Source organism: Homalodisca vitripennis, unplaced genomic scaffold (genome assembly GCF_021130785.1).
Source record: "Homalodisca vitripennis isolate AUS2020 unplaced genomic scaffold, UT_GWSS_2.1 ScUCBcl_3809;HRSCAF=9569, whole genome shotgun sequence".
NCBI lineage: Eukaryota > Metazoa > Arthropoda > Insecta > Hemiptera > Cicadellidae > Homalodisca > Homalodisca vitripennis.
Window position 1 is genome coordinate 1 of NW_025779929.1, and position 23419 is coordinate 23419.

General features: G+C 33.4%; 1 pseudogene; it reads right to left on the reverse strand.

Moving 5' to 3' along the window:
• Nucleotides 1-1775: 1775 nt before the first annotated feature.
• LOC124372684 lies at nt 1776-21788 on the reverse strand (annotated as a pseudogene).
• Between the last annotated feature and the right edge of the window lie 1631 nt (nt 21789-23419).

Genomic DNA, 23419 nt, shown 5'->3' on the forward strand with positions numbered 1-23419 from the left:
TACTTACATTAAAAGCAAATATAAAGTAATGATTTTGAACAAAATACCTGTCCAATGACTTCCAGATAAGAAATCGTTGTATCTCCTTTTTCCAGCCCAAAAAACAGCATACAAGTGTCTGGTCATATAGAGGAATCAGGATCCTGCAGAAAGTGTTATTGTTTATTTCTTTAGGGTATGTATTATAGGGTGGTATTAATTATACACAATATATTATATTTTGCTAACATATAGCCTGGTTTGTTTATTTTTACAGTAAGTTTCAATATTTATTCCAATAGTTGATGACTAATATATGATGACACTGTGAACTGATACAGATTTTTATGTTTTTAGAAGTGTAATGTAAGATGTCTCTTATTTAAAAGATAGGCTATAATTAATATGAATCCAAATGCTTTTTATATATTTTTTTGTAAAATGTATACTTTTTTGAATATTTGAACGATTAAGAACAACAAAGTTTGATTTTTGTTATAACCCCATAATAATATTGAAAAATACTAAAAAGCATTTGGATGCTCATCAATTATGTCTTTAAAATGAGATACCACCTTCCCATAACCAAATGGACTAAAAAATAAGGGTGTAAAACTGCAGAGGTTTAACATAATTCTTATGGGGAATACCTCAAGATCATTTTACTACAGCCAATTCTTAAGGTCGCCATACAGGTACTGGCAAGCCGGAGGGTCTTGCCTGGACAGCCTGACAGAGACTGGCGGACTGTTGGACTGATCACACCACACACGTTCAATTGAATCCAGTCCGGCAAGCGGTATTTTTATGTGTAGTGAATTACTTGCAATGCGTGTTATGTAATTGAAATGTCAAGTGATGAAGATGCGAATGCCATTTTGGCTTTATTGGTAGTCCTAAAATGGTAACAGGAAATGGCAAAAAACAAAAAGGCGAGTTATGGTGTAAACAGTGGCTGTCTTGGTACATATATCTCGTTTCGAGAAGAACCAGACTTCGAAGAATCCCTCACCTTCTTTAGTTCTTTTCTGTAGCTGCTCCTCAAATTGTTAATTTTTTTATAAACAGAGATTTTGTACAGTTGAAATCTATGACTCCACACTACAACAAGCCTTACGTAAGCCACTTCTCTCTTCGTCCTATCATGATACACCGATGATTTTATTTTCCATAAACACGGTTCACTTTCATAAACACTAATAAATTCCACGAGACAATGTCTGAACAAACCCACAAAAACTGTAAACTATGCTGAGTCGCAGTCAGGTTGACGGAAATCCCCACACACGCACCAGCTCACCTGAATCTTCTTCCGGCCGGCCGGATGGCCGAATAGATTTTTGTTCGATCACCGGCCGCCTGAACAATCCAAACTGACAGGACAGCCGGAGCACATACACGCTCCATCCGCGTCTCCGGCAGACTGTTCAGGCAGAACTGTCCAGCTTGTTGGTACGTGTATGGTGGCGGCCTTTAAGAGTGAATAACCTTCAGCCAAATCAAAACATGAGGTGTTACAACTTGTGTCCTTTCGGTGTAGTACCCATCTAAACGTCCATGGCTTAAGATGAAGAAATGAATCATGGTTCGGTCAATACACAATGTGAGTCAACTGGGTCTAGCTTAGAGAGCAAAGTGTCATCCAATCCCATTACTTCACAGACAAACTTGCTATGTAAACCCAACAACTAGCTCATCATCCTAGAAGGTTACTATTATCAACAGGAAGATTATAAATAGGGTAAATCAAATTTTTTAAACTCACCCAGTTGAACTGTCTAAAAACTAATGTCTTTTCAGGATCGCTTGAATTTCCTCAAATCTCTTATGCAGACTTCTCTTTGGCGTGCCTGAAAACATTATTTACGAATAAAACACTTTTAAGTTATACTGTATTCGCAATGGAAAAACTCATCATTCTACAATCAAAATGGTCATGGGTACGTGACTTACTGAGTCGAAGCCAGTTGTCAGTATTCTGTTTGTATCCCCGAGCCAGACCACCCGTGAGTCCTTAATGCTCTGGTGGCTGTTGGTGGAATGTGACACTTGCTGTTTGGAGCTACGAGGGTCAATCACTCGCAACTGTTTGTCTTTGCAAGATGTGGCCACCCAATCGTCCGTCCCGCTTCCAGCTGACAGCCTGAACCACGTCCGTGTGATCACTGTTACCTGGACATTGAGGTTGTGTAAGTGGCAAAATCGGTTTTTGATGTACCCACTCTAGGTTCTACTGGCAGATATAAACCAGGCAGAAGAGAATCCTTTTGATCCTTTCTCATTCAAAAATATATTTGGCATGAAAAGCAAGAACAAAACATTGTCAAGAACAAATGTCATATGTTCAATGACAAAGCTTGGGTATATTGTGGGTTGTGGATTGTAAACTCACTGTACAAACTCCTTCTCGGCAGTGATGTCCCAGAGGGTGAGGGTGGTGTAGGAGGTGGTGCTAAGCAGACAATTGGCAGTGGGGTGGAAGCACACCGTCTCCACCCGACGCTGTTTGTGGGAGAATGTACACTCAGGGTTGGTCAGATTCTCCCTCCAATCCCTTCTCTGGAATGTGCCACACTTTCACCTGCAACAATACAACATGCGTTATGTCTAGCTAAGACTTCCTTAATTGGCAATTCATGTCTTTGTCCAGATTGTAGTCAAGCCACCAATTGCCTTGGTTTTTCCCATAAATGTTCCAATTATAAAAGTTGATCAAAGTCTGTTCCAAATTTTAACTAAAAACTGTTGCTCGCAATTATGATGCACCCAGGATAATTATTTGAATTAATGTATTAAGGTAAAACACATAACACATCAACTAATAAATGGCTAGTAGGAGGGTTAACCCATTGTGACCGAGTTGCTCATTGCCTATTATACTAATAATGAAATTCATGGTCTAGTTTTACATATCAGATTTTGAGCAGTATATTACCAGACAACATGCACAGTTCAAAAAGCTGTTTGATCATAGTCAACTACATCTGAAGATGAATTAGTGAAAACGTCAAAATAAACCTTACTTCTAAGAAAAATAAAAACATTGCAAAATTTGTTCCTTAACCCTTTTAGGACGAGCGGACTATTAATAGTCCGCACTAGTTTTGCCGAAGAAGACGATGCGGGCTTTCAATAGTCCGCACTAGTTTTTACCGAAGAAGACGAGCGGACTTTTATGTGCCCGCCCGGTTTTAAACGTTTGCATAATACTCACGTAATATCGAAAATACGATGAACAAAATTAGTTTTCCTTGTAGAGGCACATCCTGAGACAGGAAATGGAGTATTTCGGAACTTATCTTGGCCAAACAATACAACATATGTCTATTTTTAGAACAGCTGCACGTGAGCGCCTATTGTAGTGCCAGTCGGCGGAGCGCGCCAATTCCGTCTAGTTTGTTTACATTCAGTCAGTCACAGTGCGGTCGCGTTGACTATAGTTGATTGTTTCAGATCAGTTATAAACTTAGTGTTTATAGATTTATAGTGAAATGTGTTTTGTTCAACTTCTTTTGTGAATATGGATCAATTTAACTTAGCTGATCACAGCAGTGAACTGGACCGTGAGTTACAATACTCAGAAAGTGCATCTGAACATTCTAGTTCTGATTTTGTAGACGACACGGACGAAGACCCTGACTTCCAGCTTGAAGATATATTTTATGACTCTGAAGATTTTATTAACCCCACACCATCCCCGCCCAAAAATATTAGGTTACCCGTGAGTATACCTTCACATGAATCTGACAGCGAATCTGACAATGTTGACAGTAGGCCTAATGCTGGAAATAGGAGAGTATTGAGCAGTTCTGATGACGACGATGATGATATTGAAAGTGATTGGGAGGAAGTAGTTGAGAGTAGCCCACCTAACATTGAACACCATTTTGACTATCAAGAAACTCCTGGTCCAAAACATATACCACAAAATGCAATAAAACCTATTGATTTTTTTAATTTATTTTTTTACTACCGGACTGATTGAATTGTTTGTCAATGAGACAAACAGATATGCAGAATCTTTTCTCAGGATGAAAGGAGACACCCTTTCTCCAAGAAGTCGTTTCCGGTCCTGGTTGCCTGTCACTGTCCCAGAAATGCGTATATTTATAGCTACAATTCTTAACATGGGTTTGGTAAAAAAACCAACGATAAAGTCGTACTGGAGTAAAACTTGCTCTGAAACACCATGGTTTACACGAGTATTTTCACGTGACCGATTTGAAAATCTGTTATCTTTTTTTCACATGGTAGACACGTCAAAAGTTGCAAAACCCAATGAGCCAAATTATGATGCCCTGCGCTAGATTTCAACCAATTTTTGACCATTGTAACAGATTATTTCCTTTTTATTATTTATGTAACCAGCAAGTATCAATCGATGAGAGTATGATCGGCACTAAAAATCAAACCAGTTTAATGCAATACATGCCTAATAAACATCACCATAGGTGGGGTATCAAGTTATGGGCACTTTGTGATTCGGTATCCAAATATTGTGTTAAATTCTTTTGTTATAAAGGAAAGGCGTCCAATGAAGATAAAGAGCAAATGAAAAAGTATGGTCTTGGTCCCTCTATTGTGATGAAGCTATTAGAAGCAGCAAACTATCTACGAAAAGGGTATCATGTGTTTATTGACAACTTTTTTACCAGCATTCAATTGGCCAATGTTTTGTACAGCCAGGAAAACATTTGTAACCGGTACCATTCGCAGAAATAGGAAAGGGTTACCACAAAGTATAAAAAAGAAGTTCAGTGTTGGAGAAAAGTTGTACAACAAAAAAAGAAATCTGGTTGCGTTGGCATACCGCGAAAAGAAAACCCAAAAATTGCCCGTTTTATTAGTCTCAACAAACACTACCATAACATCTGAAGAAATTACCAAAACGTCGCCGTGGGAGAATTATAAATGAAATAAAACCATCAATTGTGGCTTCCTACAACAAGTTCATGGGCGGGATAGACGCCTTTGACATGATGATGTGTGTATATATTGACGAGAGACGCACAATAAAATATTGGAAGAAGGTTACATTTAACTTGTTTTCTAGAATGTTATTAAATGCGTATATTCTCTACACACTAAAATGCAAAGAAATACAAATAAAACCTATGCCAAGATTTCCATTTATTGAAAATGTTATAGGGGATATTTCTAAATCTTGGCTTGATATGCGTAATGGCGCTGGGGATAACCAAGTCAATGGTAACCGTCAAAACAAGGAATTAGTAAAACTTTCTCCAAATCAACAAAAAACTTGCTGGGTTTGTTCAGAAAAAGGTGGACATAGTCAACAATCAAGAAAAAGGAAACGAGCCTCCTATATTTGTTCAATTTGCAAGGAAGGGTGTCACCCGATTTGCTTTCCAAAACATACATGTGCTAACTAATTAGACCATTTTGTATATAGTGTATATATTTTTGTGAGTGTTTTATAGTGTTTCTTAGCAATACTACATATTTCAATACCTGTGGATAAATTTGACCTGTTAACCACATTATATGGTAAGTAAAACCACTTTAATTTAATTGTTTGACTTTTATTTTAGTCCGTTTTATATAATTTGGTACTTTGTAGTAATGTAAGTTTTTTTGTTGTAAAACAATTATTTCTCAACCAATGTTAATAAAATTTTGTATTTAAACTGAAAACTATGTAAGAAACATAGTAATATTAGTTCCCACAGTAAAAAAATTTTTTTTTATCATAGTAAACTGAAGCCAAACTAATAAAATAAAAAAATAAAATAAAAATTCTAAAATTTTATTTAATTTTTTAATTTTTCTGGTTATTGTAAATAGTAATAAATGCTACCATATTGTAGACAATTTAATTATGTACATGTGGATAAAAAATGGTGTAAGGACAATTTAAAATAATGGACTTATAATATATTTATCAAAACTACTACATTTTGCCCAATTTCACCGTCGTCTTCTTTGGTATGTTCGCTATGAAATATGGTCACGTCAAAAAATGCGTACCTAAAAAAATAACCAAAATTTTTGTCGTCCTAAAAGGGTTAATTGAAAACTGAAGAGGCATGTATATGTTATAAACAAAAACAAAACTTATTTATACTGGTAGTATAAAGTTTTACAATGGATCAGCATTTATTTTCAAAACGGCCGTTGTACATTTGATTCCAAAGTGATTAGTAACATGGACATAGTATTACGAGTATTGTTACCACATGGCCATTATAGTCATATTACCATATTACTGGATTGAGACAGACTAACTCCAAAAGTGCAACAATAAAACATACCAAACAGTCTTGAGATCCTGTTGCAAGCATGCCGTCATGAAAAGGTGAGAAGTCCATATCTGTAATGGTGTCAGTATGGGCGTAGAGTAGCGGCATAGTCTTGCTCTTCCGTCCACAATCATCAATTGGCAGCACTGCTAAACTTGATCCTACAACAAAACAGGCTCGTAAAACTTACTAGACTCTTCTTATCTGGTAATAGTAGACTGTCCACTTCTTTGTATCATGTACTTAATTCTAGGTACCACACTATGAGTGTACATTTAATATTTGTGGACTCATATTGTTAGTTCAGTTAAGTTGCACAACTACTTAACTTGATCCCCCTCATTTTTAGTTAGTTATATAACTAATATAAAGATTAATAATTACTGAAGTGTCAAAAAAAAAGTTTAAAACAGAATCAACTGCACAGTGCATATAAAGTAAAATGTGTTTCTTATGAAACAAATGAGAGTACAGTAACAAAGAGTAGTAAATGTAGGAGTGATGTTTCTTCAAATCATCTGATTTGATGGCAAGGATTCCAAATATCAAGAGGTTGCAGCACTCATCAAGGAACTACGAGAATGCTCCAACATTGATTCCACCAAATCTTTGCTGGTGCTTGGGAAACCGAAGGGAAACAAGTGCATTTGGTGAGTTTATTGATTAAATAACTTGATAATGTGACGGAGCTTACCTAAATATTGATTGGAATTGAAATGGTGTAAAATACATACACATAAATTCATGTATAATTGTTCTAAGACTTCTTCAGAAAATTTCAAGCTGTTTTAAAACTAATTTGTAATTAATTTATTTAAATTGTGTTTTAATATTTTTTATTGTGCTTTAATGAACATAATGGTAAATAAAATAATATTACTGACTACTAAAGAGTTAGAATTATTTAAGTGCCACTTAAATTACAAGTGCCACACCATTATAAAAATTGTAAAGATAGTTACTTAAAAAATAAATATATACATACCATTATGATCAACATTGAAAGCCATGAAAGCAGCGGATGCTGTGATATTATTTCCATACGTCTGGTAAGAGCCAACTGATATGTCTCTAACACAGGCCTCAGGCTTTGGCACGATAGGAGCAGCATTTTTGAACTTGGATGCCTTAAATCTCCAAGCCATTTTCTAAACCTGATTCCTGAAACAAGGAGAGTTACAATGCAAATTTTAAACACAAATTGATTACGGAATGCATTAAATGTTGGACTTTTTAATTTGAAAGCATTAAAAAAATGTTGAATGTTTTTTATTTTTTATAGTAGTGTACAATGCAGACATAAATAGTAAATGTATGGAAATACAATTGAATAGTAATAATATATATATATATATATATATAATATATATATAAGACTATCAAATGAGATGGATCCAAAATTAAGTATGGCAATAAGGCATATATAACAAAAGTCCCTTTTAAACACCTTACTACTACATCTTCAATACAGATGACATGGACTTTTAATACCGTCTTGAAGGGGTTTTTTATATTACACTCACATGAACAGTTCTTTTGTGGTTAAAACATTATTAACCTACCCTTCCACCAAAATGTGTAAGTAGAAGGAGATACTACAAACATATTTATATAATGAAGATATTTGTTTCTTGAACAAGGTACAGTACAAAGTTAAAAATAGCGAGTAAGGTGCATATATATATACATATGTATATTATATATAGTTTATATTTTATATATATATATATATATATATATATAATGTGTGTGTGTTCTTTTATACATAATTGGACCACATTCTTTTGTTTGGTTATAATTAAACAACAAATGAATGTAAGATGCTCCACCTAGCAGAGTTAGAAGCGTATTTACCACTGATGTCATTATGGTGACACTACCTCCAATACTGCCCGTATGCATGAACAGTGGTTACTTTCTGTATAACCCTCATACTTTTTGGGTTTCATACAAAGCTTGAATATTTTAGTTCAACCCGCAATATCATTTTTATAGCTAGCCAACAATAAAGGGCTATTTTACTATGTTTTGTTGACTGAGATTACTAATGTAAAATGGGATTGACAGATCATTGATCTAATGTACTGTAGTTTAACTTTTATTAACTAACTTTCTTGTCTGTCTATTAAGTACAATTTTTTTATTGATTTTAAATTAACTTTGCAAAGACATAGAGCCTTGAAATTTGGAACATAGTTTAGAACTGGATATCTCACTTGAGTGTCTTCATATGCCACGTTAGTGCCCCAAAAACAAAGAGAATACCTTATGTCACATGAAAATTAACTGATGTTTTTCACTGTATAATGCATTAATTATTTATTTTAGTGATTCTGCAAGTGCACATAAACTTGGTTTGTGTCTACTCGTGTACAGAAAATATACAAAGAAGTTTTACAACAATATTATCAATTGTAAAATCTAGGGTTTTACTTTTAACCATATTCATACATAAAAAATTAGCCATTATAAAGTTTAATTAGTTAAGCATTTAACAGAGTCTCCCCTGATGGAATGAAGTTTAAAGCAGATGTTTTTTCTTTGTGTGTTTGTCTGTATGCGCAATGACTTTTGAATGAGTTACTTAAAAGGTTGAAATTTTGCGTGGAACTCTACCTCTATATCACAACTGAAAAAGGTAAACATAAGCATTAGTCCATTGGGAGACGCTCTATTGGCCAGGATGTTGTTCACTGCAGCATACTTAACTTTTTATCTTGACCATTTTTTGTATAGTTCGATTTTAAGTTTAATACAAAAATTGATAACAATTATGATTTAACTGTCTTACTAATATTATTAATAACCTGAAACATCCTTATTAAAATCATGTTAAATCATGTTTCCATATGTGACATAACTCTTGATAGAAAGGTCCTACGAACTTCCAATTTGGTTCACAGGTTTTTTTCTTGGTCAAAAGAAGAATGCTATTGATTTTGGGGTCAAAAGGTAAAAGGACAGACTGTCCATCTGGGCAATAACACTTGATAGAAAGGCACTAGAGAATTTTAAATCAGTATATATGTCTATATTGGAAATTTTTATAAAATGTTATATTTTATTATATTTCTTATGAAAATCTAAAAAAACATTAAAATGAAATATGTTACATGTATTATTGTATACATTGTCCTTTTCAGCAATATATTTGTTATATTTTATGAAATCTCAATCTGTACTAAATATTAAAGTATAGTTTGAATAATGTAATATAGCCCTATTTATATTTCAAAGTTATAGGGCTGACATAATAAAGTAGATGAACACCAAGAGAGACATTTGTTTACATTTAGTTTTAAAAATAATATCACTTCTTATTTCAACCCAACCTGTTATTATTGTAGTATCAGCATTTACTCAGAAAAGTAATTTAAGGTTTCAAAGAAAATTTTAAACAAACAAAATTATAAAATGAAATAGCTTTTAATAAGAAATGTACTTCAAATAGCAACGACAAAAGTATTATCTAATTATAATACATACGGTGTCAATAACAAATTCAAACCATGCATTGGAGATATAATTTGAACTTTGTTATAATTAATCCCTTAACTGCCATGCTCGTGTTAACATGGGCGATCCCAGTTTGGATTCCACTGCCATGCCCGTGTTATTACACACAAAACAGCTGCTTCCCTACACAACACCTGGCACCTGTAAGATGATACACTTTGGCATCTAGTAGTAATTATTTGAACTACTACAAATCCACAGTAGTGCTGTTTAATTTCTACTATACTCAGATGGTCAAATACAGAATTATCGTGAAATCACAAATTTTTACTTAAAAAGTTAGAAACAGAATGTTGTTTTCTAATTTTGTTAATTGTGTTTTTGAATTTGCTACTGTAAATTATTAAATTTCTATTTTGATCATGGTTTCAGTTTGTATGGCAGGAATTATTTGAAATAATGATAAGAATGTTTTATTGATTTTAGATTTGTCCACATGCATTGATGTGAGTATTCAGCATTCAGCAGGGTGTAACTTTTCTGAGAATGGTGGTGATCAGGATGCTGACTCAGTTTATTAACCAAGATCTGACATGATGAATCAGGAGATTCTGGTGGTAGTTCGGTAAATGAAGTTGTTGCTGAGTTGATCATGGAGGACGAGGAACATGCTACATTGTATGCTGACTGTGAAGCAGCCTTGTGTGCGGTAAATAAACCTGGCAGTACTGGGTGACAGGGCTGTTCAAAACTTGGTACTTAAAGGGTTGAACTCAATTTAATGAATCAATCTCTAAATTACACAAGTTACTTAAGATTGTCTTGGTTGTCATTGCTATGGCACATGTTTATAGAGGCTGAAAGGAAATAACAGAGGATTGAGCACTAACATGGCTCATTGAACCATAGCTTCTAAGACTATAATATATAGTAAGAACAGAAAGCCTGTAACCATTTGAAAAAGCGTATAAATTAATATACCTAATATAAAGAAGTCTGAGAGTACAGTGAGAATGGTTTTAAAAGCAATATTATAATGATGCGCAATATTACATCAATAGCATACTTTGACACAATCGCTATGAACGTAACATTACGTCAAATACTGTGAAGGGGTTAAGAAAGGGCTATCTATGGTAGTGATAAAATAAATTGATGTAATTCCTACGCTGAAAAAGAAATAAATAGAAGAATACAGTGAAAAAAGGGATTGGAAACTAAGAACAGCTATACACAAAAGCAAGAATACACAATGATTGCAAACAATTTATGAATACTTTCAAAAAATGAAAGCTCAGGGTACACCCAAGCACTGCTATGCTTGCTACTCAGAATGAGCCTGTAAAGCAGAGAGATGTCTGTAACGGAATTATCCTAATTTTAAATATTGTAGATGTAAAAGTTTGGATGGTTATGTTTTCTAACAATCAGAGATATTTAAAACTACATAGTTTAAAAATAAAATAGTATTTACGTAAAATATATGTATTTAATTTATGTTTCAAATTTATTAGACTCCATCATGTAGGTGCTCATTAAGAAAGGGCTATTTATAGACTCTTGATTTCAGAACTCCTCACTATCAGCATTAAATAATTAAAACCTCCCTATACAGGTAAGTACACAATTAACTATCTAATCTGTGCTTGGTATGCAATTTTAAAAGAATGTGCCTTTTCTGCTATATAAAAAATAGTGTGTGGAGCCACAGGTAACAGGAAAGTTACTACATTAGAATTGAGTTTTGAATAATTATTTTTAAGGTTTGGAAAAGAGTGTGTCTTGAGCGGGACGAAATACATGATCCTATTGAGTTAGTTTTACTCAAGAACATAAGAAATATATGCAAAATTTTTAAAAGCATTCATTTAGCCTATAAGAAATGTTTAACTACAAAGCTTGGGGTTACTCAATGGGTTTGAAAAGTATTCAACAGTGACTCCTTTCACAATAGTTCCTTTTTACAGTTTACTCAAGTTAAAATTTCTTTAAACTACGTATAAATATATACATGGAAGAGATATTTGACTTTATGAGAATAATAATGAATAAACATTTCATTACATCAAGTTAGTCTAAACAGTACATTTATTGGTCTCAGAGGGTGAAAAGCTATCTTGTGTAACTAATCCAAAACAAACAATACTAAACTTACAAAGCTCAAGACTAACACATTTTTCAATTCATCTGTAGATGAAGGGCCCAAAGGCACCAAAAACCCATGCAGTGGCGCGTAGTCAGGATTTTCAAAAAGGGTGTGTTTAAACTTATGTGTACAATTGAAGATTATGAATAGTAACCTGGTTTAGAACTGTGTGATTGCTTTAGGAGTGGATTTATTTTTAAATTACTCAATTAACACAAAACCTCGTAGTGAGGGGGCGTGTTAATGTAACATCCTCTTAAACCCTTTAGCTGCACAAACTGAAAGCCCATCTCCAACTTAAAAACAAGAAATAAGCACAGGTCTGCAAGAGTAAGCTTTGCTTATTTTATTATCACTTACGTTTCCAATTGACAGTTATCTCAATTACAGTTTGCAATCAGCAGATAACTGTCAATTAGGCATACATTTATTATATTTTCATTTCATATGAAACAAAAAATGATTACACCAAGTTAATATAGAGATTATAAAACATTAGTTTCTGCTATGTCTACAGATAAAGTTTTGCAACAAATGAACCAATAACTAAATCAGCTGTTTGTTAAATGAAATGTTTTCAATTCAGCTATTTCAGGCCAGTTGTGGTTATTATCTGTCAATGTTGGTTAGATTAAGGAGAATCTTATAACTTTTTGATTCTATATTTTATTCTTTTTTTATATTAAGTGCAGTATTTTGTGTTTGTGCATAAAGAATATAAGTTATTAATAATCAATACAACTAATTATTTAAACTGCCCAAATCCTCCATTATTAATTTCAGTACATGAACAGTCAATCTTTGACACACAAACTGAGTCATAGTATGACTGGATCCGTAGACAAGATGCCATTTAATAAAAGGAAAACAGCCTTCTAAAAGAAGTGATAAGAGGAATTTTTTCAGCGTCTCCCCTTCAGGTCGCAAAAAAAAGTGCACGGATATCCAGCAAGAAACACTGCACTCTAACTGGCAAATCCAGCACAGATCAATCAATCAGAAAACCCAAAAAATTTGAACTCAGTAAAACACCACCCCTACATGCAAAAATAAAAACCTATAAATCAAAGTACTGAAGAATTTTTTGCACAAAATATTAACTTCTACTGCCAGGTTATGGGTAAAAAATAATGACCTTGAACCAGTTAATCAGCAGGACAAACACTCCAACTACATCACCTAATTCCTCAACACTTCATCAACTGCAGCCTTTTTTAGTAATAAATCCCACTATCGAACAAACAACCTAAATAAAAAAATCTCTCTATACTCCATCAAAACACAGACCGGATTGCAAACAAAATTGACAGGATAAACGCTTCTCCTATACACGCATAAGGCTGACGTAGTAATTCTAAACTGAACATGGTCAAAAAAAAAAGAAAACAATGCTCAACACAAGAATAATTGGTTACTCCTTGCTAACAGAAAATAGCAGAGAAAATCACCTAAAGGGAGGAGTTGCAATCTTCATTAAAGATCACCTAAAAAACAATAGCACAGCTCTTAACATCCAGCACTTCTCGATTGAACTTCACATGCGAAATGACTGCCATAAAATCTTAAAATAGGTAAAAGTCTATTCACGATCATAGGGGTTTACAGGACAAAAAGTAATCTTGAGACCGGTCTTGAAGCAATATCTGATGCTTTGGAAACCATACAGACACACAGACATCAAGTCATCTTAATGGGGGACATAAATATTGACTCTCTTAACAGAAATCATGACTCTACTTTATTGACTGAAACCTTAACGTCAATTGACTGTGTATGCAGCAACATCCCCAGAAGACAACCTAAAGGTTAGAAGTAATTGAACAGGAATTTCAGACCACACAGGGCAAATATGCACTATAAATCATACCTCACCCTCCCCTATGAACCACACTATAGCAGAAAGAAGAAATATGAGCGGAAGAAAAAGAAGAAAATCTGATGTCTCTAAAAGAACTCTTAAACCAGCAAAACTGGACAGAGGTTCTATAATTACCGACGAAGCTGATGAAGCCTACGCTAAATTTAGTAGCACCCTTCTTACCGCCCTTAACGAAGCATGTCCAAAAATAAAATCAAGACAAGGAAGAAGGAAAAAGAATTATGCTCTGTCTGACCCCACAGCATACCAGTTGAAAAAGGACTTCCTCAAAGCACAAAACATCTATATACTACAGGTAGGGAGGAACATAGGCAAACTGCCATATTATTAAAGAAGGAATACGATCTCCAACTACGTCTCTTGAGGAAACAAAACACAATATCAACAATTGCAACGGCTGAAACAAAACAAAATCAATATGGAATTTTATTAATCTAGAAAGAAAAGCAAAATCAGACAACAGTGCCTTAACACATCTCAACATAAATGGAAACATAGTATCTGAACCATTGGAAATGGTAGACCACTTAAACACCTACTTTATTAATGCAGCCGATCAAACAATAGCAAGTAAAAACCCAAATACTAACCACTTAACAGAACCTAATCCCACAGGGAAATATTCCCAACTTAATCCTAAGCCCAACTGATCCAGAGGAAATTTCCAAAATTATCAATGAACTTAAACCAAAAACTTCCTTCAGGTTATGATGAAGTCTCCTCTAGGCTATTAAAATGTGTGTAAAGACGACCTTATAGAGCCTTTAGTTCATATTGCTAACAAATCATTCTCTACTGGAACCTTTCCATTAGCTTTGAAACTTTCAAAAGTATATCCAAAACACAAACAAGGATGTACAGCACAACCATCTAATTATAGACCGATATCCTTAATTCCAACATATCAAAAGTTTTTGGAAAAAATAGTTCTATCTCGTCTTTTAAAACACTTAACAAACAATCAACTTCTGACAAAATTACCAACATGGTTTTATGCCTGGAAAAATCCACAACCACTGCTTTGATTAGTCTGGTGGAATTCATCATTGACCAACAGGAAGAAGGAAATACAACTACTGCTATTCTGCTTGACTATAGTAAAGCTTTTGATTGTCTTGACCACAAAACATCTCCTTAAAAAGCTGTCATCACTAGGAATTCGGGGAACAGCAAAAGAGTGGTTTAAAAGCTATTTAACAGACCGAAAACAACTGGTGGAGATAAAACACTATAACAATGGAAAAACTAGAATTAGTAAGATCACATCCGAAGAAGATTCACAAGAGGAGTCCCTCAAGGATCGGTTCTAGGCCCTGTTCTGTACATACTCTTTACAAACGACTTTCCTAAACTCCTTGAGCTCTATTGCAACTGTTTAATGTACGCAGATGATACAGTGTTATTACTTGGCAGAGAAAACACAGAACAACTAGAAATTGATTCCTTCACAGCCATAAATATGGCAATCCAATACTGCCACAATAATGACCTTTGTCCTCAATGAAAAGAAAAACAAAACAACTAGTACTAGGAAGAAACAGAGAAGTTATCACACGAATACCAGAACTTGATGAAGTTAGCTCCACCAAATACCTTGAAGTTACAATTGACGAACACTTATCGTGGACACAACACATCAACTTACTCTGCAAGAAAACTTAGCACAGGGGACTGTATGTGCTGAGAAGAGTGAGAAGTATAAGTGACACCACAACTACCAAGACTGCATACTAATGCACTCTTTGAGTCACACATACGCTATGGAATAGCTGTATGGGGAGGAACAACTAACACTAACCTACAACGTGTCTTCCTAAAACAAAAAAGAGCAATCAGAATTCTAGGGAACCTTCAACCAAGAGAAACATGCAGAGGGACACTTTCAAGAGCCTGAAGATCCTCACAGTCATAAGCATCTACATTCTAGAAGTTGTGACTTATATACACATCAAGGCGCCAGATGCGGCAAGAAATGGAGCACAGATTCCACCACCATAACACCAGGCACGCAACCAACTACTGCCTTCCTGTGCATCATCTTAGTAGGACTGAGAAGAAAAACCCAGCTACACTGGCGCCAAAATGTGGAACTCTCTACCAGAAGACCTTAAGAAGACAGAAGTACAAAAGTTTCCACGCCGCCTGAAGAGTTGGCTTCAGGACCGACCCTTCTACAGCCTAGCAGAGTTCTATAACTGGAAACAACATTTCAACTAGCACTAACTTGAAATTATTTTTTACCACTTTGATAGAGCATTTTAACAACACAAACTTTGACATGTCCATTTTTAAACTCCAACTTGTCATTTAACACTGCTTTATTTTTAATGTTTAACAGTTTTAACATTTGTGTCAAGTAATAATCACTGATCATGTAACATTACATGTTTTATAATATGTTAATTAATGTTCTAACACTGTAATAGTTAGTAACTTTTGTATTTGAACGCCATTACTAATCTTAACGATTATGTAAATAAAGAAATTTTGAATCTTGAATCTTGAATCATGTTTTTCAAATGTCCATATATAGCTTCTATTTCTTTATGTCTAAGCTCAGACATAAAGCACACATTATCTACACATTTTCAAAAACGACATTTACGTAACTTTTAACTGTAGGGTTTTTAGAATTACAGAGAGAACAATGTTATCAAACCATTCAATTACTGTAAAAATTTTGAATAATTCATACAGATTTAATATTAAATTATAATAACACAGTTAATTAATACTCAAGAAACCTTTTTTATACCAGAGATATTGTGCAATATGTGGCCCAAAAATCTCAGCACCATTTTGCCAGTTTTGATACACTTAACTAAACAAATTAATTGTTTCTTGCTTATTTTCAAATAATTTACACGATTTTTTCATTCAGCATGATGTAACTAAATTATACTCTTGATAACTTTTTATTAAGGAGTGGCCAATCCCCCTTTAAACCCTCGTGGGCCACTGGCCTGTGCAAGAATCTTATCAAACAAAATAAGGGGGAGAGTTGATACAAACACAAGATCGAAGGTACTGATAAAAAGTGCATTAGCCAGAGACAGGATTTGAACCTACACCATCTCTAACTGAGATCCAAAGTCCAAAGTCTTAAACCACTTGGCCAGTTGCCATCGGCACTCCCCTCTAGCTAGCAATATTTAATGTTAGATATCTAATGTATGTATGTATGTATATATATATATATATATATATATATATATATATATATATATTGTTGGGCCCTATATAAAAATAATAAGCACTTATAGTTAGTGCAGTTACAAATTAGAAACTACACATAACACCATTCATTTATCTCACTAAATAGACTAAATAAAATATGGGATTAAATACAAATTGAAGTTTTCCATTTGACAGTTCATTCAGGATAAGTGCTACTATTAAATAGCGCCAATTTAATATAAATGTAAGGATGTAAAGGAAATACAAACACGAACAGATTAACAACTAAAAAATAACGTAATAAAGTCAAACAATGTAATATTCACTCAAAAATAAATTTTGTAGATAGTGGGCAAAATAACATTGACATTTCTGAGCGATAAGAAGGTTCAGAGTAGGTACACAGGATATCAGTGGTAAGGAGGAAAAATTATGGCGAGTCTAATACATATTGTTAATAAAAAAAATAAATTTATCCTAACCTTATTAAATTAACCCATTAACTATTTATCACCGTACCGTCTCGTGATGGCCAACGCGATACCAAAATGCCAATCCTGTATGGTACCATGATGAAAACACACGTTATTAAATATTTGTTTAAACATTAGTATGGGCTTAAATAATACAGTTTATGTATTAAAATTAAACAAAACAACTTGTACTGTACATATACATACATATTAACCCCAGAAACACAATAAGAATCAAGGTGTAAAACTATAACCTTGCACTTTTTGCATGTTTCCTAGGATTTGTTTAAGGAGAACATATACGTCGCATTTTACAAAAATAAAAAAATAAAGACAAATTAATTTTTTTAGTTTTCCCACATACAGAATTAAATTTCATATAAAACTACACCAAATATCATAGATTATAACTGTGTTTAGTACTAAAAGAATCTTGCTTTAAAAATGTACAAAAATTCAAATTTTAAGAAATTATTCTGGAAATTAAAAAATCTTATATACTTCAGATGCTTATGGAATACATTAAATTATAGCCTGTTTCACTAGCTAAAAACCAATAGCTTAGTCAACAAAATAAAAACAAAATTGAATTTGTAATGGGTGTTATAAAGCCCTTGCCCTTTTTGCGTGTTTGCTAGGGTTTATGTGTTCTACAAATATTTACGTAAAAATTAAGATAAATAAATTAAATAAAATGTTTCAAGTAAAGAATTAAATTTTATATATAAAACTACACGAAATATCATGGATTATAACTGTGTTTTGTACCAAAAAAGATTTTTTTGCTTACAACATTTTAATTTTTTTTAATACTCTGGAAATGAAAAAAAATTTATAAATTTCAGATGCTAATAAACTACAGTACATTATAGCCTGTTTAATTAGCTAAAAACAATTTCTCATTTGACCAAATGGCAATAACATTTATTTTTTTGTGAGAGTTTTGCATGCATATTTAATTGTGTTTGTACAAGGAGGTTGGGTGCAAGAATATCGAGTGGCTAATGGGTTAATCAATCCAATACCCATCAAGTTTTAAGTATTAACATGGTGTGGGCTTGAATTTAGATGCTATCTTGAGGGATGATTTTCTTTTCATAACATCAGAGCGGGCTATGCAAAAATCACAAAGTCAACACCAATGCCCGCACTGATGGCCAGGGGCATTGTAATTGGTATTTTCTTGTGTGGAATAAATCAATGCAATCTGATCATTGGAAAGAACAGTTCTTGAGCTCCCCTGACCATCAGTGTGGGCTGTGATACCACCTTTCACCCCACACTCCAGGCTGAAAAAAAATTTATCCCTCAAGATCAAGCTCAGATCATGTGAGCGCCTCTACTTCACTTCGGATTGGACAAAATAAGAAGTATAGAGTTGTGTACACAATAAACCTTATTGTCATCACTTAATACTAAATTTGGTGAGACTTTAATAAGCAGCCTACACTCGTTATTCAATTTCTATTATCGAACAATTCGATATATTATCCAACTTAAAAATCATACACAATAAGAGTTATAATAAATTACTGTAACAAGAAGAATTTCGTACATAACAATTTTTAAAACATACATTTTACAATAATATTACAAAACAACAAAACCAACTATGGCCTAGACTTAGATATCAAAGAAACCTTACAGATATAACTTGCCCAGCTTGTTATCAATAAGTAACAGCTTTTGTGAAATGGAGGAAAGAATTCTCACCATGTGTTACCAGAGTCTTAAACAAATCTCGTCACAAGAGAAATATCGGTACTTTGGGATTATACCGACCACACCCAGACATGAATCGTTATTTTCACATTTCGTTTCTACTGATTACTAGATTAGCGTAGAACAATATTTCGTCAATATAAAACAGGAATTGTCTTATCGCAAACCCCTCCCCATCCTCAGACAGAGGTCAAAGTCGAGCGTCTAGTAGATAACGTGATTGCAGAGTCTCGCCGCCCGTTCAGCTGGTGCATCGCTTTGTTGTACTTCCGTGTTTTACCTCTACATTTCTCCAAACACAAAAATTCAACAAAAACAAACATTTACCAAACTAAACTCTTTATTAAAAAAACACTAAAAACTTGTTTTTATTCTTGATCACATTCCGCCACCCAAAATGCGAGTGCCTCCGGCCATCAGCGCGGGCTTTGGCAGCACCTTCGGTGCTGCCCCGCGCTGATGTCGACGAAAGAAAAACATCCCTCGAGATAGTACCTATCAGTAAAATATCAAATTCTAGAGGGGCTAATCAGAAATATAAATTGAATTGTAAATGGAAAGGCAATTATGTACCGTGCAAATCACGTGATGCCGCGCGCGGTCTGCCGTAATCAGGATTCTCGAGAAAGATAAGATAACAGCGACAACAATAACGATCACAATACCTGGAAATGCTTGTAAGTTTGTAATTGAAGAGTTGTTTTTTTCGTTCTATCATGTTTGTTTCTATAAATTTCTATTTTTGTGTTCTTCATACTAGTGTGGTCGGTATAATCCCAAAGTACCGAAATATCTTACATATTTTCTTCATATTCATCGCCAACCTATAAATTATAATTTGAAATCATATGCTACGTTAAATAAATTCTAATATTGAATTATGCTACGGATAAAAAGAATCGAATCATTTGATAATAGCAATCAAAAATTAACGAGTGTAGGCTGCTTATTAAGGTCTACCCATAAATTTTAATGTTTATTATGATACTTTCTAAAGATTGTCTAATAATCATACTAAAATATGAAAGAAATTGTAGTTGACACAGTAATTTCTCAGAATTACCAAAACAATGCGTGAACATCTGTATATACAGACATATTGAGGTTTTATGCAGATACAATTGATGATCATATACAGACATTGGGATTGTATGTGTTAACTTAGACCTGAATAAGAACAGAAATAGGCTTATATGACTGTTCATACTTTCCAGAAAAATAATCTATAAAACAATTCACAACTGCTGTAATTTACACATTTTACTAGAATTTTTTCAACCATGACATACAAAAACATGTTTATTTATTTACTTATTTCCAATGGCAGCAGCCAAGTCAGCGAAACGACAATACTTCTATAAATATTAATTAATAAATAATAAAAGACATGTTACCATTTAAAAGTGATATGATTCACAGTAGTTATTAGAATTAAAATAAAATGTTTTTAGAAAAGCTGCAGAATAACAAGTGGCAACTATGACATTCACATCATCGTTATCACACAAGATCTAAATCATTGAACTATAAAACTCCAAAATTACAAACCGAATTACAACATAGGTATTTCCTATTATAGTAACTTATAGTTCAGCTATGTTTTTATATCTAAAAAGGGATAATTTAATGATGGGTTAAAACTATCTACATTGATTTATAAAATCTAGAACAAAGCAGTGTAAACACTACTGGATAAACATGTCTGACAGCTTGCGACAAAAACAACTATGTTCATCTCCATTGAGTTACAGCTATATCAATTACAGCAACTCAAATACCACACATATGGTTTTACTTTGTTTGGATTTTGAACGTTGTTGTAATACATTAAAAACAAGGGTAGCAATAATTAGTTGTAAATAACTATAATTAGAATGTTTTTGTATTAAATAGTTTAGGTATTTGTAATTGACAATTTGGTTCGCTTATTCAATTCTTGTAGTGACCACTTTATTATATTGCTTATAAGACAAGCTGATCACAACAGGTGTACAAAGTTATATTATAGCCTAGTTAGTATATTAAAAATGGTTCAATAAAAATTGTTTATAAATCATTGTACAGGCTATAAAGCCCACTGAAGCAAAAACTTTTTCAATGTTGATGTTGACTTCCAATACGCTAAATATTGGATTGAATAATGTTTTATCCAATTTCAACGAAATAACAAATTAATTATTAGTAATCGTGATTCCATTAAACGTAAATGAAAACCCGGCTGCTGGATGTGTCAAGTATGACAATAGAATGATTAGCCTACAACAGGAGGTTGTCCATAACAGGTAAGAATTTTAAGCTTAAATATAAACTGTAGCTAGAAAAATTGGAACCAAGTAAATGGATAATGTTTGAATTCAGTAAATTATAACAGAAATATATACCTGTAACGACAGTTATACAACCACTGTCACTAAACAAGCTTTGTTTATGATCAGACGTCAACCGTGAGCGTCCGCAAGTCGTCGTCAGTGTCTGTCCAGTATCCAATAAGAATTGAGATAAATCAGGAAATGGCTTTATCAACAAGAAAACTCCATATATATTTCAAATAAAACGCTTTATGCATGAAATTCGTTAGTGCAAATTTTCAAATCAATTGCAAACATTGTATTGGGGATTTATTTTCAATACTCTATAGTTAGAACAATTTAATTTATAGCTGGGAAAGTAATTTACTTGACCTCGGTATTAAGGGAGTTTCCTTCCAACCTAAATTACAATCGGGTGTACCAACAATGCTTTTTAATATGATCATTGTTTTAATTTTGGATCATATAAAGTTGCACGTTACAATACAAATTGCTGGAGAAAATGTTTCGTTTTTAAACATCTTGAAAGTTATGATTTTTATGCCAATAACAATATTTTTCTGCCAAGTTTATGTAAATTAAATGTTACTTTATTTCTAAGTTCAATAACTTGTACAGTTGGAGGAATTTAGCTGTGCTCATAGGGTCCTAATACTACCCTTTCAACAAATAAACGCTATCCGTGTGACGGGTTGCGTTTACGTGCTAGCCGCTGAGATGAAGGCACAACAATCTAAAGTCATTAAAGGGTTAACGACATTAAACTCACGATTTCGATTTGCCGATTAGTATTGACAAATACGTTATTTTTAAAAACACGTTAAACAACACTATAATAACTTAAAAACAAGGATAAGTCCTATTAAAGCTATTATTTGGTATTCTCTTATTAATTAATTCCACACAAAAATCAGCGCTGTCACAAAACAGACTGATTGTAGTGAGTGTGATGAGATATTTGAGTCAATAAGATTCCTGAAAGGAGGGTTTTACCCATGAGTCACAGGAAATGTTTTCAGGACGCAGCGAATAATGCTACCCCGCCACCCCTCCCGCCATTCACCACACACTCAAGATTCACGCGCACAGCTAAAGTCCTCGAACTGGAAATTCTTATTAAGGTTATGCAACATTCCAAAATAATCGTTATTAAAATTTTGCGTTACACTTGTTTTTGGACTCTAGCCAGGGAAAGAATGAATCGTTGAGGCATTGTAGTGTTCGTTTCTGTGTTTTCCAAAAGCCACTGTTAAAATGTCATATCACAATGTCAAGGAAGCCCACCAGTTTAAAGTAACTTATGTGAAAACATTCGTAACTTTGTTCATTAAGGTTGGTTACATAGCAGTGTTTAAATAATATTTCAAATGCATTAGATGATTTAAATTCGTCACTGGCGCGATCTGGAGTAACATTTTGATATTAACTTATTATTTACTATCTGAATTGCACTACTGATCAAGCATTGTTTACTTAATATTTGATCAAATTTAAATGTAAACAGATGTTTCAGCCAAATTGTCGACATAAAACTTAAGGTGTGAACAGCTGTTTAGTGCCAGTTTAATTTGGATTAAAGGAAAAACTACAATTTTTAAAAAATCTAAAATATTTCAGATAACTTTTCTTATATCTTGCTTCATAAAATCCCTCCATGGATTTCAATGAACATTATACAAAAAGAATTGGTCCAGCCGTTCTCGAGATTTGCGCTTACCAACACATTTTGCGATTCATTTTTATTTATAAGAAATTCTATGACCTGATATTTTGAGGTAGATAGTTATATGGATAGAAAAGATGTTTTGCTGTTTTCGTATTGTGTTTATTTTTATTTCTTATTTTCATTTTCAATGGACATACATACAGTTTATAAAATATTGATAGCTGACGTTTAGTTAAATAAAATTATACAACTCAACAATTTAACAAATACTAAAACTTACTAGAAAAAAACGTAGTCCATAGTAAAAAAAACACACAAAAAAGTAAATAAATTATTAACAGATACTATTAAC